Below are 14,617 nucleotides of genomic sequence, written 5' to 3' on the forward strand. Positions count from 1 at the left end.
CCTGTGTCCTTAGCACCCAGCCCTCCCAGATCTTTTCTCTTTCCTTTCCCGGCCTGGACATCCTGCATCCTCCCCAGCAAACCCAAAGGCCTCCCACCTATGTCATGCAGAGCAATTTGGTCTGGTGTCAGCTTCCATGTGCAGATTTTCATTTTCCAACAAACCTGGCTTTCAACAAAGGGCGGTTACCAGGACCATGACAGTAGAGAATTCTAAATACTATTTTTACAACAAGCCAGAAAAATGGCATGGTATTGGAAGGACTAAGGAGAAGAGCCCCAGAAAACTTTCTGAGCCCCTGGCTGCATTGAGCCCTATTCAAGAAAGGTCATTTCTAATCTCTGTCCATCCCCCAGCTCCCAGCCTCCAGGGCTGGCCCAGAAATCAGCCTCCCCAATGCGGGGACAGACCCAGAGGTCCCCTTTGATCTGCAGTCCTCAGCTGCGCATGGTCTCAGGGATGTGTTTGGCCTTCACTGGGTCTTGGAGCCCAAGAGCCAGTGGAGTTGTTAACATCCCAAAGTGGGGCTTGGATCCTCGGGGATCCTTAAGGTATCTGCGGCCACCCAGCAGGACTGGCTTCCCAGAAACAGCAGGACTTTGACCAGGGACTCTGAGAAGCTGTGAACCGGGGAGAGTGTTGCTGCACCGGAGTCCATGCATGGCAGATGGACAGACAGACAGGTGTACAAATGGAATGCACAGAGAGAGATGGGAGGGGTGTGGATCGTGAGTTGTATGGTATAGAACCAGGCGAGCAGAGGGTTCCCCAGGTTGCTATGGAAGGTGCATTTAAAGCGTCGAGACCTAAGAGAATAGCAGCGTTTCTCTCTGGCAGCCTGGGATGAAGCGCTTCACCCGCCCCATCCTCACCCACCCCCGAGAGGCCCCTGGAGCCAAGGACAGTCGGGGTTGCCTGGGGTTATCCAGCCAAAGCTCAGACCCAATGTCAGAGCTCACACCACAGCTGGAGCTTGCCTCCAAGGACTTGCCACTGGTTTTCTGAAATTCTTGTGCCAAATACTATCTGATAATGTTTTCCTTCTTCCCCATCTGCCTTCCACCGAGAGGAGATGCCTAGATATTTTGGAGCATCTAAACCAAGCGTTCTTGCATTTATTTTGGGACATTATTAGTGTTCATTTCGTTTCATTCAAGACGCCAGCTGGAAGGAGCCAAGTTGCCCCAGCTAAGCTCACGATAGCTACAGAGTTGTTCACGTGGCCCCAGTCCACTGCCATGGTTCACCTTGCACCCAGAAAATGTCCCCTGTACGGATGGGAGGTCCCTCAATGCCCTTCTCTGTGCTCTCCATCTGGACATGCCATCTCTTCACCCTTTTTCACTGAGACACTCTTTCTCTCATCGGACTCTACACTCTGTCCCCTTCTACTGGCCCAGCCAGTGCCCTGTGCTGTGGCTGCCCACCATTTCTCCTCTGCCCCAGACCCTCTGCTCGTCCCAGCCCTGCCTCAGCTCAAGGCCAGCTACAGCACCACGTCCCCGCATGCCCAGGTGTGTTTGTGTGAATGACTTCCCTGAGCACATTACCTGGTTCCTCTAAGTGGTGCTTTCTCTTGGGCGTTTTTCTATGGTTCTCATCTACCTCACAGGTCGGGAGGCCCCATAGGGCAGAACCCCCGTGTGTCCTATCCTTGTTCCTAGGACATGCCCCAAAGGCCTCTATTCAGTGGCAAACAATATTTATACAGCTCTTTCAAATTCAGAGTGCTTCTGCGTTATCTCTTTGGATGTGAGGTGGGAATTCCCATTTTACAGAGGAATACACTGAGGCTCAGATGCGCTGGGCAACTGGCGCTCAATGACTCAGCTAGGAGGGGGCAGGGTGAGTGTTGATCCTGGGCCTGCCTGGCTCTAGCACACATGCTCCCCACTCCTACACTGCTCTCCCTGTGCATCCCAAGTGCTCTGTGCATGTCTGGTGCCTTGGTGTTGGGGACCTCTGGTCAAGGGTACTCAGCACTGGGGTTAACAGTACCTGGCACTGGGGTCAAGGGTACCTGGCACTCGGGAGCTGAGGCTGCCCTGAGGCCTCTTGGCTTGTAGCTGGGCCCTCTGAAAGGGGACAAAATGGAAGTAATGGGGGGGGCTGGGGCTTTGGAGGGTCATAGGAGAAGAAGGAAAGCAGCTGGGGGGCCCTGAGGGAGCAGGGGGCAGCCACACTCGCTGAGGTAAGAGGTGCCCCAGCCCCGAGGCTGAATGCCATTTCTCCTCAGTCAGCAGTGACCGCTTTCCCCAGCACAGGGTCAGAAGCCAGGCCCCGTGGTGTGTGCATGCGTGTGTATGTGCGTGTGTGCGCACATGCGTGCACGTGCATGTGCTCGTGTATGCATGTATGTGCACGTGTGCATGTGTATGCGTGTGTGCATGCGTGTGCTCATGCATGCATGTATATGCATGTGTGCATGTGTATGTGCAAGCGTGTGCTCGTGTATGCATGTATGTGCACGTGTGCGCAAGCGTGTGCTCATGTATGCATGTATGTGCATGTGTGCATGCATGTGTATGTGTGCAAGCATGTGTGCGTGTATGCATATATGTGCACGTGTGCATGTGTTCATGTATGTGTGTGCAAGCGTGTGCTCGTGTATGCATGTATGTGCACGTGTGCATGAGTATATGTGCGTGTGTGCACATGCGTGCACTGCAAGTGTGTGCTCATGTATGTGCACGTGTGCATGCGTGTGTGCAAGCGTGTGCTCGTGTATGCATGCATGTGCACGTGTGCGCTCATATATGCATGTATGTGCACATGTATGTGCGTGTGTGCAAGCATGTGCAAGTGTGTGCTCGTGTATGCATGTATGTGCGCGTGTGCATGCATGTTTATGTGCGTGTGTGTGTGCAAGTGTGCACACAAGTGTGTGTGTGTGTGGGGCTTTACTGGAGGCTAGACCTAAGCATGAATTAAGGAGACAGACGAGGGAAGTTTGTCCCAAGTGGGGAGACAGGTGTGGAGAAGGGACCACGAGCATCTGGGACAATCACGTGCAAAGCTACCCGCCGGCTCCCTGCACCTCTGCACTCCTGCCCCACCTGAGTCTGCAGGGGGTCAGCACCCTCACGCGGGGCGGGCCAGACCCCAGCCTCCCAGCAGCAAAAGCGCGGCGTTGAGCAAGGGGTTAGGCTGTGCCGTGGGGGGACGCGGCCGGGGGAGCCACGCTGTGTGGAACTTCGTGGCCCCTGCCGCCCCCTAGTCTGTGTGGTAGGCCGGTCCCCGGGGTGCTCGAGGCCCCACATGGGCTGTACTGGAAACTCGTCCGGGGGGGGCTTGCAGGCAGGGGGGCATGTGGGAAAGGTCCCGGCCTCCGGTCTCCCTGCCTCCCTGTGCGCCGTATAGCTGTGGTGCAGAGCGGCACGGGTGTGGCGCCTCCCCCGCTGGGCCTCATGCGGCCCCCGTGGGCCCAAGGCCTAAGTCCTCACTGCAGCCCTGCAGGGCAGCGCCGCGAGCCCCATTCCACAGCTCAGGAAACAGAACCACAAAAAGACGGGAAGTGGCGGGTCCGAGTTCACACAGCTGGTAAGGGTGGGGTCAGCGCTGGAGGCTGGGGCCCTCCAGGCCATCAGGGAAGAGGAAATCATCAACACCCGATTCTGGTAGAAAGGGGCATTCAAAGTTCAGAGGGGGGCAGAGCTCCCCCAGCCCCAGAGGCCTCGAGGCTGGCCGTTCCCGAAGGGCCTGGAAGGGCACATGGGATCTGGGAGTGTGACCCAGGAGCAGAGATGACCCACCCGCTTCCTCTCGCAAGTGAGTAGGGGGTCGGGAGTGTGAGTGGAGGGGCTCCAGAGCTGGGGGCACACTGGGGTCCCTCCCAGCAGCCGGGCCAGACCCTGCCGGGCCTGCCATCCGTGCCCGCCCCCCAGGCTGCCTCCAGGGCTATGGCAGGGCCGTCTGTTTCATGTATTTGTTTGAGTTTTCTGGAAGCTCCTTGAAGTTGGAATGAAGTATGCGCCTGGTGGTTGGGACATGGCCTGGCTCCCGCAGCGCAGCCCGGGAGGTAAACAGGCCGGAGCCGCACGGGCCACACTACCGGGATTGTCGGGGGCGCTGGCTGGAAGCGCGGGGGGCGGCCCTGGGCCCCACAGCGCCTGAGGCTTTGCCCAGGAGCCCCAGCCAGGCCAGCCTGGGGGGTGGGGGCCGCGGCCTCCGGAGAGGGAGCCCTAGGGGGCAGGGCCAGGAAGCCAGAGGTGTTTCATGTTGCATTAGAAATACCAGCAGGCTTCCTGGAGGGGGCTCAGTCTGATGGTCAGGAGACGGGCAGGCTGGAGTCCGCCCGGTGCCCTGCTGAGTGGTCACCGTGCCCCGGCTTCACTGGCCGACAAAGCAGCTCTCTGTCCTCACCAGCAGCAGGCGGAGGAGGACAGTTTTGCTCTCCCAGAGCAGGGGGCCGTGGCGGGGCTGGCTGGGGAGCCCCCTCCCTTCTCCTTGTGTCCCGGGGAGACCATGTCCAGCGTGAAGGGGCCGCTGCAGCTCAGCTCCGGCTGATGGTTGCCATGTGGGAATTGGGACCTGGGGTGCCAGACCTTTAGATTTTCCCAGCAATGTCGGAAATCCAGATATTTGTGTGAAATTTCTCAATCTTTGAAATACTTAAAAATGCTTTGCAGGCCAGACCGGGTTTCTAGGCTGCAAATTTGTAACCTCTCCTCCTGGTCTTCAGGATCCTCGGCCCGCTGAGCAAAGGTCCCCCGTGCCAGCGATGGGGTGGAGGTGGGCTAGAGAGAAGGTTCCAGGAGGGGCCCCAACATTCACAGCCAAGAAGGGCATAATCCTCTCCCCACTCCCTAAAAAGGGCAGGAATTGCTTCAGTTCCCTTTGGTTCTTGTCCACCACCTTGGTGCTGATATCCAGGCAGGAGGAGCGGGGTAGGACTTCCAGAACCTGGACCCCATTGCTCTCTCAGGCATTTCCAGTTGCACTTGGCCTGACCTCATTCTGCTAGTTTAGCTCATGAGGTCTGCCCACGAGGAGGCTCTTCTTCCCGCCCCTTGCCTTAAGCTGTCCTCGGCTTCCTCCCTCTCAGGTGCTGGGGACCCCCGGAGCCCTCTCTCTGGGAGCTTCTGGGGCCAGTGACAGGGCGGGGAGGCTAGTCGTTGCCCAAGGAGAGCAGTTGGCCATATCGGGGAGAATTAATGGCAGCACAGCATGGGGGGAAAGCACATGCCTTAGGATCAGACAGACCTGGGTTCAACTCACGACTCCCCCCGCCCCCAAACGAGCCACATGACCTTGCGACAGTTACCCAGTCTTCCTGCGACTGTCCTGTGTCATCTGTAAAACGGGGATAGTAATTCCTTCCTGGAGGAGATGGAATCCGAGAATGCCTAGTGAGTACCTAGCACAGTACCTGGCGAATAGTAAGAGCTGATCAGTAGTTGCAATTGATCCCCATCTCCTCCTGAATGGCATTTCTTTTTTTTATTGTTATGTTAATTCCCATACATTACATCATTAGTTTTTGATGTAGTGTTCCATGATTCATTGTTTGTGCATAACACCCAGTGCTCCATGCAGAACGTGCCCTCTTTAATACCCATCACCAGGCTAACCCATCCTCCCACCCCCCTCCCCTCTAGAACCCTCAGTTTGTTTTTCAGAGTCCATCGTCTCTCAGGGTTCTTCTCCCTCTCCAATTCCCCCCTTCATTCTTCCCCTCCTGCTATCTTCTTTTTTTTTTCTTAACATATATTGCATTATTTGTTTCAGAGGTACAGATCTGAGATTCAACAGTCTTGCACAATTCACAGCGCTTACCAGAGCACATACCCTCCCCAGTGTCCATCACCCAGCCACCCCATCCCTCCCCCCCCCCCCCACTCCAGCAACCCTCAGTTTGTTTCCTGAGATTAAGAATTCCTCATATCGGTGAGATCATATGATACATGTCTTTCTCTGTTTGACTTATTTCACTCAGCATAACATCCTCCAGTTCCATCCACGTCATTGCAAATGGCAAGATCTCATTCCTTTTGATGGCTGCATAATATTCCATTGTATATATATACCACTTCTTTTTTATCCACTCATCTGTCGATGGACATCTTGGCTCTTTCCACAGTTTGGCTATTGTGGACCTTGCTGCTATAAACATCGGGGTGCACATACCCCTTCGGATCCCTACATTTGTATCTTTGGGGTAAATACCCAGTAGTGCAATTGCTGGATCGTATGGTAGCTCTATTTTCAACTTCTTGAGGAACCTCCATACTGTTTTCCAGAGTGGCTGCACCAGCATTCCCACCAACAGTGTAGGAGGGTTCCCCTTTCTCTGCATCCCTGCCCACATCTGTCATTTCCTGACTTGTTCATTTTAGCCCTGAATGGCATTTCTAACAGCAGCCCTCAACAACCGACTTCTAGACACATCCTTGGAGCAGAAGCAAGTTGGATTCCATCCGTACCTGTTTTAGAGATGTTATTTCCATTTCTCTTTTAAACAAAACCATGGCAGATGGTTAATGAATTACGCACCCAGTGGCCTCTCATGCCTGTCCATCCACTCGGCCTCCCGCCTCCCACCCGGACCTTTCCTCTGGTCTCATGCGTTTACTGATTCATCAGTCAGCAAACATTTACCGAGCACTAAGACTTGTTCCGTGCTCTTGAGGCGCCGCTAGCCAGGGAGGGCGGCGGATTGCAGCAAGGGTGGGGCGCAGGGAAGCCCGCGGTGCTGGGGGGCCGGGGCAGGGTGACCTCGGGGTGAGGCCTGAGGGGAGTCCGGGGTGTGGAGACAGGAATGGGGACAGATGGACCCATGAGAACCGTAAAGCCAGGGTGGGAAGGATGTGGCATAAGGGGGGCCGGGGAGGCCAGATTCCCGGCTATGGCAAGAGCCAGGGGGAGCCCCCGGTCCCGGTAGGTGATTGGTGGATGCCCCCAGCTGTGAGCGAGCGCAGGAAGCTTTGCTAGTGGGACTAGATGGTGCAAAATGACCGTCGAGATGTTGGCTGGACATTAGGTAGAGCCATCCTGTAAGTGATAATAGTGAACCTACTATGCGCCAGACACACGCGAAATGTCTCTACTGAATCTTCATGATGGCCCTGTGAGGGTGGGCGCCGTGATGGTCCGCACTGTTCAGGCGAATGTATTGAGGGTCGGAAGCGTTAGGTGACCGACTGGTCCCGGGTCCTGCAGCTAGCGAGGAGAGCGAGCCTGACTCGAGAGCCCCCCTCCTACCCATGTGTTCATGCACTTGTCCAAATACCATTTATTGAGCACCTACCATGAGGCTGGCACTGCTTAGCTGCTTTGGATTTACCAGTAAGAATGCCTGCCCTCGTGTGGACCCTGATCGACTGCACACAGACAACTGGCCGAGCGGGACGCCCGGTCTGGGCTGGGGGTGCGGGCGGGCCCTGCCGGCGCACAGGGAGGAAGGCTGGGTGTTGACGAGATCCTGCGGAAACTCTCCCCTTGGGTGCTCGCTCAGCCAGCAGCCTGGCCTGGGGTCAGGAGCAAGGCCTGCCACTCACTAAGGAGAAAGCTGGGAGCGTGGTGCGCGGCACCTGGGAAGGTAGGAGGCCTCCCCTTACTTTCCGGGTGGGGAAACTGAGGCAGGGAGGCGCCATTGCTCAAGGCCTCCCAGTGAACCAGGGACAGAGCAGGTGAGAACACAGCCCGGTCTTTGTCTAGCTGCCCCTCAGTCCCAGATCGCCGACTCTCCACAGGTCTGCCCTGGGGGAACCCGGCCTGGCACACTCACCTTGCCGGCAAGCAGGACACCCAGGCTCCCCGCCCTGCAACCACTCCGCCGGCCTCGCTGGCACTCACGCCCCAGCCCCAGGAGCAGCTGGTCGGGAGGCATGGACTTCCTGCGTGTGTGCCCCCCGCCACCTCTGTCTGCTCCTTCCTGTGCCCCAGCCTGGTGGCTCCGTGTGGCCCGGGGCGAAGAGCCAGCGAAGCTCCGGCCAGAAGCAGGGGCTGTTAAATCAAGCCGAATGCTGGGACGAGGGGGCCGGTGGGGGGAACAGCTGTGGACCCTTGTGCATGGTCAGCCAGGTGACTGCTCTGTCCTGCCCTGTGCTCTCTGGGATTTCTGGGTGGCCACCCCCGGATGACTCAGGGCTGAGGCAGCCCAAAGAGGAATGTCTGCTCCTTTTACTTGGGGCTCCTTCAGCCGGTCGGACCTGAGCAACTGTTCCACAGCCGGCTGGTGCCCAGGCCACATGGGGCTGCCCCTCACTTCCCGTGTCCCCACCTTCCCTTCAGGGCCCACCACCGCCAGGGAACGTGCCCGGGGATGGTGGGTAGCGCGGGATGACAGAGATGACCCAGAAGCACAGAGAGGCTGGGGGAGGAGCCGGAGCTAAGTGAGGCTGGGCTGGGGTGGCCCCACACCCAGCTGTCCTCAGGGGCAGGGCAGCCCCAGAGCCCCAGAGCCCAGCACACACCTTGCCCTGTACTTGCTTCTTCTTTAAGCGCTAGAAGAACCTCCAAGTCAACTGGCCCAGAGCTTCCCTAAATATGAATAATTTGTGAAATGGTTTTAAAGTAATATATGGATATGCTTAACATTTTTTGGTAATAACCAGTGATTTGACAATTATGTATTGGAGGATGAAGCTAATATTTGAAGAAGAATACTCTTAAGAAATATATTAAGTAGCTATTGTGTTATGTGGCATTAAAGAAAACCCTATCAGTGACACGTAAAGAGTCAAATGGGAATGCCTATCTTCACCCCTCTTTGTCCTGGTTTTCTGGTGTCCTCTCGACTCATCCCCTGGTCACTGTCCAGGAAAGACAGGTGTTTGAGCGTGACATTCCCATGAACAGAGCGTGGTCAGTGGGTCCGGGACTACGCGCATCCCAACCTTTAACAGTTCCACGGTGACTCTGGCTGGGGCTTGGCATGGGGCAGGCGGGCCATAAGCGAGCTAGAAAGTCCTGTCTGTGGCAGATCAAGTCACCAGGCAGCTGGATTAGACCAGGAGAATGGGAGAAAGAGGGCTGGGATCCTGGAATCTCACACGGAGGCACCTGACATCTGTGGCCCCCAGCAGACATTCCAGGGCCCGCCCCTCCCGCCTTCCCCATGCAGAGCTGGGTGAGCTCCCCAACGCACCCCGGCTACACCTCGGCATGACTCCATCCTCAGCGGGCGTGCCCTCCGCTACACCCACTCCACCCAGAAACTTCTCCTGCAGGATGAGGGACAGGTGCTTCCTTTCCCGCCCACATCAGTCTAAATGCTCATGCACGCACTTTGGGCCAGAGCAGGTGGAAGAGGGAAGGACAGACACTCAGAAAGGACAGTCGTAGAACAGCTTATCCAACCCAGTTGCTGCATTGGTCCCAGCGAGTTTCTGGCGTTTCTGGCTGGACACCTTCCCCACACCTATAAGCTCATGGTGGGTGCGTGACCTACATGTGTGTGTGCTCACCGAGTCACCCCGCCAGCCGGGAGCGCTCCTCCCTCTTACCCTGGGCACGTCACACGCGTCTTGCGGCCATCTGAATATCCCGAAGCATTTCCAGCCTGCCCCTGCCCAGCCTGCATTGACTCCCCCTGTTATACTCTCCTAGAATCTCACATTCTCACGTCACATAATTCGTGGTATCGCTTGTAATCCTGCATCTGGTTTATGACTGATACGCGTCGGTGTCCCGGTAGATTATAAACTTCAAGAAGGTGGGGAGCACAGCGGATTTGTTGACTGCCGATTCCCCAGTGCCTGGCTCAGTGCTGGACCATTGAATGAATGAATGAATGAATGAATGATAGACTTTGGAGGGAGACAAATCAAGATTTGAATCTTGATCCAGCTAGTTCTTAGGTGTGGGACACGTGCATCTTTCTAAGCATCCCCTCCCCCTGCACCCGTGAACCGAAGCGTGGTCCTTCCCCGGATGGTGCTGTTGGCAGGGCTGTGATCCCGCGTGTAATCCCTTTGGACAGAACCTGGCTTCGACTTACTACTCTTAGGACTATAATAACTGATCACGGTAATGATGGTTTATTGCGTGCTCACAAGGTGTCACCTGACTTCAAGCACTCTCCCATCCAGGGCGTTTTACATTTTATATTGGCTAAGTGACTTGTCCGATGGCCCATGGAGAGCGAGGGACAGTGCCCAGGGCTTTTTTTTCCCCTAACAGCTTGAGATTTAATTTGCATACCATAAAACATATTCTTTTACAACGTACGTTTTAGCATATACACAGAGCTGTGCAAGCACCGTCACCAGCACTCCCTAGTTTAGACCGTGTTGTCGCCCCAGACACCAGACACCCCATCCCTTAGCAGTCCCTCCGTTCTCCCGCCCCCCGCCCCCGGCCCCCGACAACCGTGAGTCTGCTTCCTGTCTGCACGGACTTGCCCCGTCCGCACCTGCCACGCTGTATCACAGGGCACCAGCGGCGGCCTTCCCCGAGCATCATGTCTTCAGGCTTCATCCGTGTGTGGCAGGTCCTAGCGCTTCCCTCCTTTTCACGGCTGAATGATAGTCCGTGGTCTGGATCCGCCACATTTCGTGTAGACGTTCATCAGCTGGGGGAACGTCCGCATTGTTTCACTTTTGGGCGGTCACAAATAGTGCTTCTGTGCACACGCGTGTTGTTTGTGTGTGGACATGTCTTCATTCCCCTGGGGCCTACATGTACCACGGCGTGGGACTGCTGGGTCATCCGGTAAGTCTGTGACCGACCAGCTGAGACTGGTTTCCAAAGCCGCTGCGCCGTTTTACGTTCCCACCAGCAGCGGGCGATGGGGCGCCAGACTCCAGGCGAGCTGTGTCCTGACTGTGGGGCGGACGACTCTGCGCGGTGCCTCCCCCTACACGGGCCCCTGGGGCAGCTGTCTGTGGGCTTGGCCGTCCGGGCCCATGGAGTCAATGTGCAGCCAGGATGTGTCCCCACTCATCTTGGAGTGGGGGTGCTCGTGGATTCTGAGACCAACGGTTTAGGCAAGTGCGTGGTGACGACAACCAACACGCGGGCTAACGTTTCTTGAGCACGTGCTGTGCTCCAGGCAGGGAGCTGAGGGCTTCCCGACGCTGTCCTGGCTGCACGTGAGCAGACGCGGGGCTGTGTCACTGCTTGGAGACAAGCAGCAGCTTGGAAACCAGCTCGTTTCTTTTTCCAGAGACTTGGACGGAAGTGAGAAAAGCTTGCCGGTCGGAGGCTCCGAGGCCACTGGCCGGGGGAGGGTTTGGGTGGCACGCTGGAAATCTGGAGGAACCCAGTGGCTGGAAGGAAAAGGAAAGTGCCCGAGCATTAGTGCAAAGCCCTATTTTTTGGATCAGGAACTTGGCCACAAATGTTAAAGCCTAGCGAGCGGGGTCGTTCTGGTGACAGACTTGGGGGCTGCAGGTAGTTTCCCTTTGCTGGCCGCGGATCAGGAGCCCCGAGGCCATTTCTAGAAAGATCCATTCCTGGGTCCAAGCCCAAATGTACAGAATCAAAATCCCCAGGAAAGGGCTCATGAATTCTTAAATTCTTAAAGGGCTCATAACTCTTAAATGGCCTAGGTGGTTTTTAGGTAGCTTTGGGGACCCAGTGGCTCGTGAACTTCAGCCTCCATGGGAATGAAAACTATCCACGAAGCCAACATGAGCCAACAGCAGGCTTACAGGGTCCCCAGCAGCAGCTCAGGATGCCTTCGTGCAGCGAGGGCACCGAGGAGTCACCATGGGCTGCTGATTAGGCCCTTCACGCCCTGCGCCCCGGGATTGGGACCCTCAGCATCAGATATCTCTCCCCTCCTCTCTGGCAAGTGTCTTTGATTGGCAGCTCTGTGGCCGTGTGATGATCCTGGTCACCAAAGGTGGTGGCCGGCAATGCTCCCAAGAAGACAGGTCCTCCCCCTGCGGGCTCAGAGCCCCATTCTGAGCCCCCTCCCAGCTCGGCAAAGCCACGGGCTAGTTCAGGACGTTACAGAGCTATGCGATGCTGAGGCAGGTGACCGCCAGCCCCGTACCAGGTGCCCCGTAGCAGGTGCCGGTCAGCCCGCCCCCCAGCCCAGAGGGCGTGGTGGCAGCGGACCTGGACGGTGAGCTGCGGAGGCACGTGCTCATCCTGGGGCCCCCTCCCTGGTTTTCAGTGAGGTGGAGATGCCACGGTGCACAGCTCTTGAGCCCGTGTGCCCACTCCTCCACCTCCAACAGAACAAGGGGGACTTTATCCTCAAGAGCGGGCCACAGGGCTGTGCTCCCAACATGGCAGGTCGAGCAAGGATGATCTTCAGACCGTTAAGAAGGAGATGGCCCAGAGGAAAAAAAAAAACAGAAAGTGAATTATTTACTGGAAAGTCTGAAGAAAAACACAACAACCCGAGAAAGAGCCCTGTAGGATGCTGCAAGGTCGGGGAGGGCCGAGGTGGGGATGCTCGTACTCCGGTCGTGCCCCCGGGCCCCCAGCAGCCCCTTCCTCAGGCAGGAACCTCTCGTGCCCCACGGTTGTGGGAAAGGGCCGATGAGAGATTTGGGTCCAGGACCGCCGCCCCTCAGTGGCCCCTGCCTCTTGCTCTGACCCCTTGGGTTGGCCTCACACAACCCGCTCCACACCTCGTAACATATTTACAGGCCTGTTGGCTCTGGAACAGCTGGTGGGGAAGGCAGAGCGTCAGCGTGCCAAGACCGGAGCCCACGGGGCCCTTCGCTCTGGCCCACACTCACGCCGTGGCTGGCACTTCTAGGGAGAGAGAGGAACTTGAGCTCACATCGCCCTGTTTCTGGAGAATCTCTCCGGGTTTATCTTCCAGCAAGTATCAGCAGGAAGGGAAGGAACCCGCCTCTCTCTGTTCCTCGGGAGGGCAAATCCTCGGAGAGCCCGGGCAGCCGGGAGCCTGTGGGGGCAGAGGCCGCGCTGGCAGCTGCTGGTGGCGGGGAAAGGTGGGGCACCTGCCCGAGCAGGTGGTGGGTCTGGCTGGCAGCCAGATGCTGGCGGCTGGACCGCCAGCCCCACATGCATCAGGCGGGGACTTCAAATGCTCCGACAGCTTTGCTGGCCCAGAGGGCGCAGCCTGCACACGGAAGGGAAGGGGAGCCTCGGTGGAGGGACGGGGTGCGGGACGCTCTCCCCAGAAGCAGCCCTACAATGAGGGTGCAGCGCCCTCAGAGGGGCCCAAGTGCACTGGGCAGGGTCAGCCCATATGCGTCTGCTCTGTGCTCCCAGGGTCTGGCCTCGACCTCTCACAGCTCGCGTGTCCCCTGATGGGTTCAGACCCCCTCCCCCATGGCTTCGGGGCCCTCTGTAAACCGTGTCTACAACCCACATCTCTCTGCTGATCTCCGAACCCGCCCACGTGACTGCCTACTGCACAGCGTGGCTGCCAACAGCATCTCAAATTCAGCAGGGCATGCAGCCAGCTGGGAAATCTGCTCACCATTCCCTTGGCCTGGGGCCCCCCTCCACCCCAGCCACAAAGCCCTGAGTCATCCTGGCCTCCTCCTTCCTGCTCACCCCTTCACACAACCGGCTCTGCCAGGGGCCCAGGAGACTGTGGGCCAGTCCTGGCTTCAGTGTCCGCACACGCTACAGGTATGGGGTGGAGGACAGGATTACAGAGGACACGTAAGGCTTCTCTTAATTTGAAAGTCACGTTTGGGTAAGTGGAGTGGGCAACAGGGAGGGACAGAGGCGGGGGAGCAAGAAGATGTATCAAGAAGCAAAGTGCTGATGAGCGTAATTGGAGAAGCTCTCAGAAGTGAGGCAGAATGGAAATATGGAGAATTAAGCACAGTCCATGAGCGGGTGTGAGACTCCCAGGCAGGGGCGCTGGGTGAGCAGACACAGGCAGAAATGGCCAAGGGTTACCTGGGAGACCGTGTGCGGCGCACGACGTTGCAAGTTAATGGGCACATTAGTGATGAGTTCGGCAGGGAGCACACTGTGCTGAGCCTTCCAAAGCGGGTGGGCCGTGGCCGTGGGGAGGGGGCGGCTCTGGGGGCTTTCGAGCAGACTGAATACAGCGGCTATGTGTTCGGGGAAGATGTCCTTGGCGGGGCGGGCTGGAGAGAGAGGGAGCTGTGGTGGTGGCCCAGGCAGGGGGTGGAACAGTGTAGCCTCGTCAGGGTCAGCGGGCCAGGCGGGGCTGGAGGCGCCGGGGAAGCTTCGGCAGGAATTGGACAAGTGGGTGGTTGACGGAAACGGGGTGGGTGACAGCTTTCTTATTGGTGTGTCCTTTTCACTCCTCCTGGAAGACAGGCCCTAAGGGTGGGGTGAGGAGGAGCCACGTTGTCAGGGACTTTGTGGAGCACGGCCGTGCCAGGGGGGCTGGGTGGGGAGCCACGGCACAGGGCCTCAGCGAATAGGAGGCCAGACCAGTGTGCTTCCAGGTCTGTCTGCTGCTCAGAACTCTAGGGTTGCCAGTGACAGAAACCCAACCCCAAATCACTCTAGTCAAAAGCAGAGAGCGAGGGCTCAGTGAACGCTGGGTAGGATGGAAAGACAGATTGCAAAAGGAGTAGTGGGGGATCCGACCTCAGGGTAGCTGAGAGCGGGGCTTGGAGATGGTCAAGACTTTCCCTTCCTGACTCTGTTTCCCTCTGCTCCTCTCTCCTCATTGGCTTTTGGATCTCCCAGGGTGGACCTACAGGGAACAGGGAAGTGGATGGGGCTGCCGCCTTATAGGAAAACACTCACTGTAGCAATA

At 57.3% G+C, this 14,617-nt stretch overlaps 1 protein-coding gene across 10 annotated transcripts in view; it reads left to right on the forward strand.

The window, feature by feature from the left end:
- Positions 1-14,617, forward strand: part of CEMIP (cell migration inducing hyaluronidase 1) — a 136,146-nt gene that overhangs the window by 45,184 nt on the left and 76,345 nt on the right. Inside the window, exon 1 of one of the 10 annotated variants that reach the window (XM_032391878.1) lies at positions 13,406-13,503. The exons of 7 other annotated variants lie outside the window; for them this stretch is intronic. The gene's annotated coding sequence lies outside the window, so the exon portion shown is untranslated. Of the gene's footprint in view, positions 1-13,405; positions 13,571-14,617 lie in introns of those variants that run through there. 2 more of the 10 variants (XM_032391877.1, XM_032391876.1) reach the window with 2 other exon arrangements.

This window comes from Phoca vitulina, unplaced genomic scaffold (genome assembly GCF_004348235.1).
Source record: "Phoca vitulina isolate PV1807 unplaced genomic scaffold, GSC_HSeal_1.0 scaffold65, whole genome shotgun sequence".
Classification (NCBI taxonomy): Eukaryota; Metazoa; Chordata; class Mammalia; order Carnivora; family Phocidae; genus Phoca; species Phoca vitulina.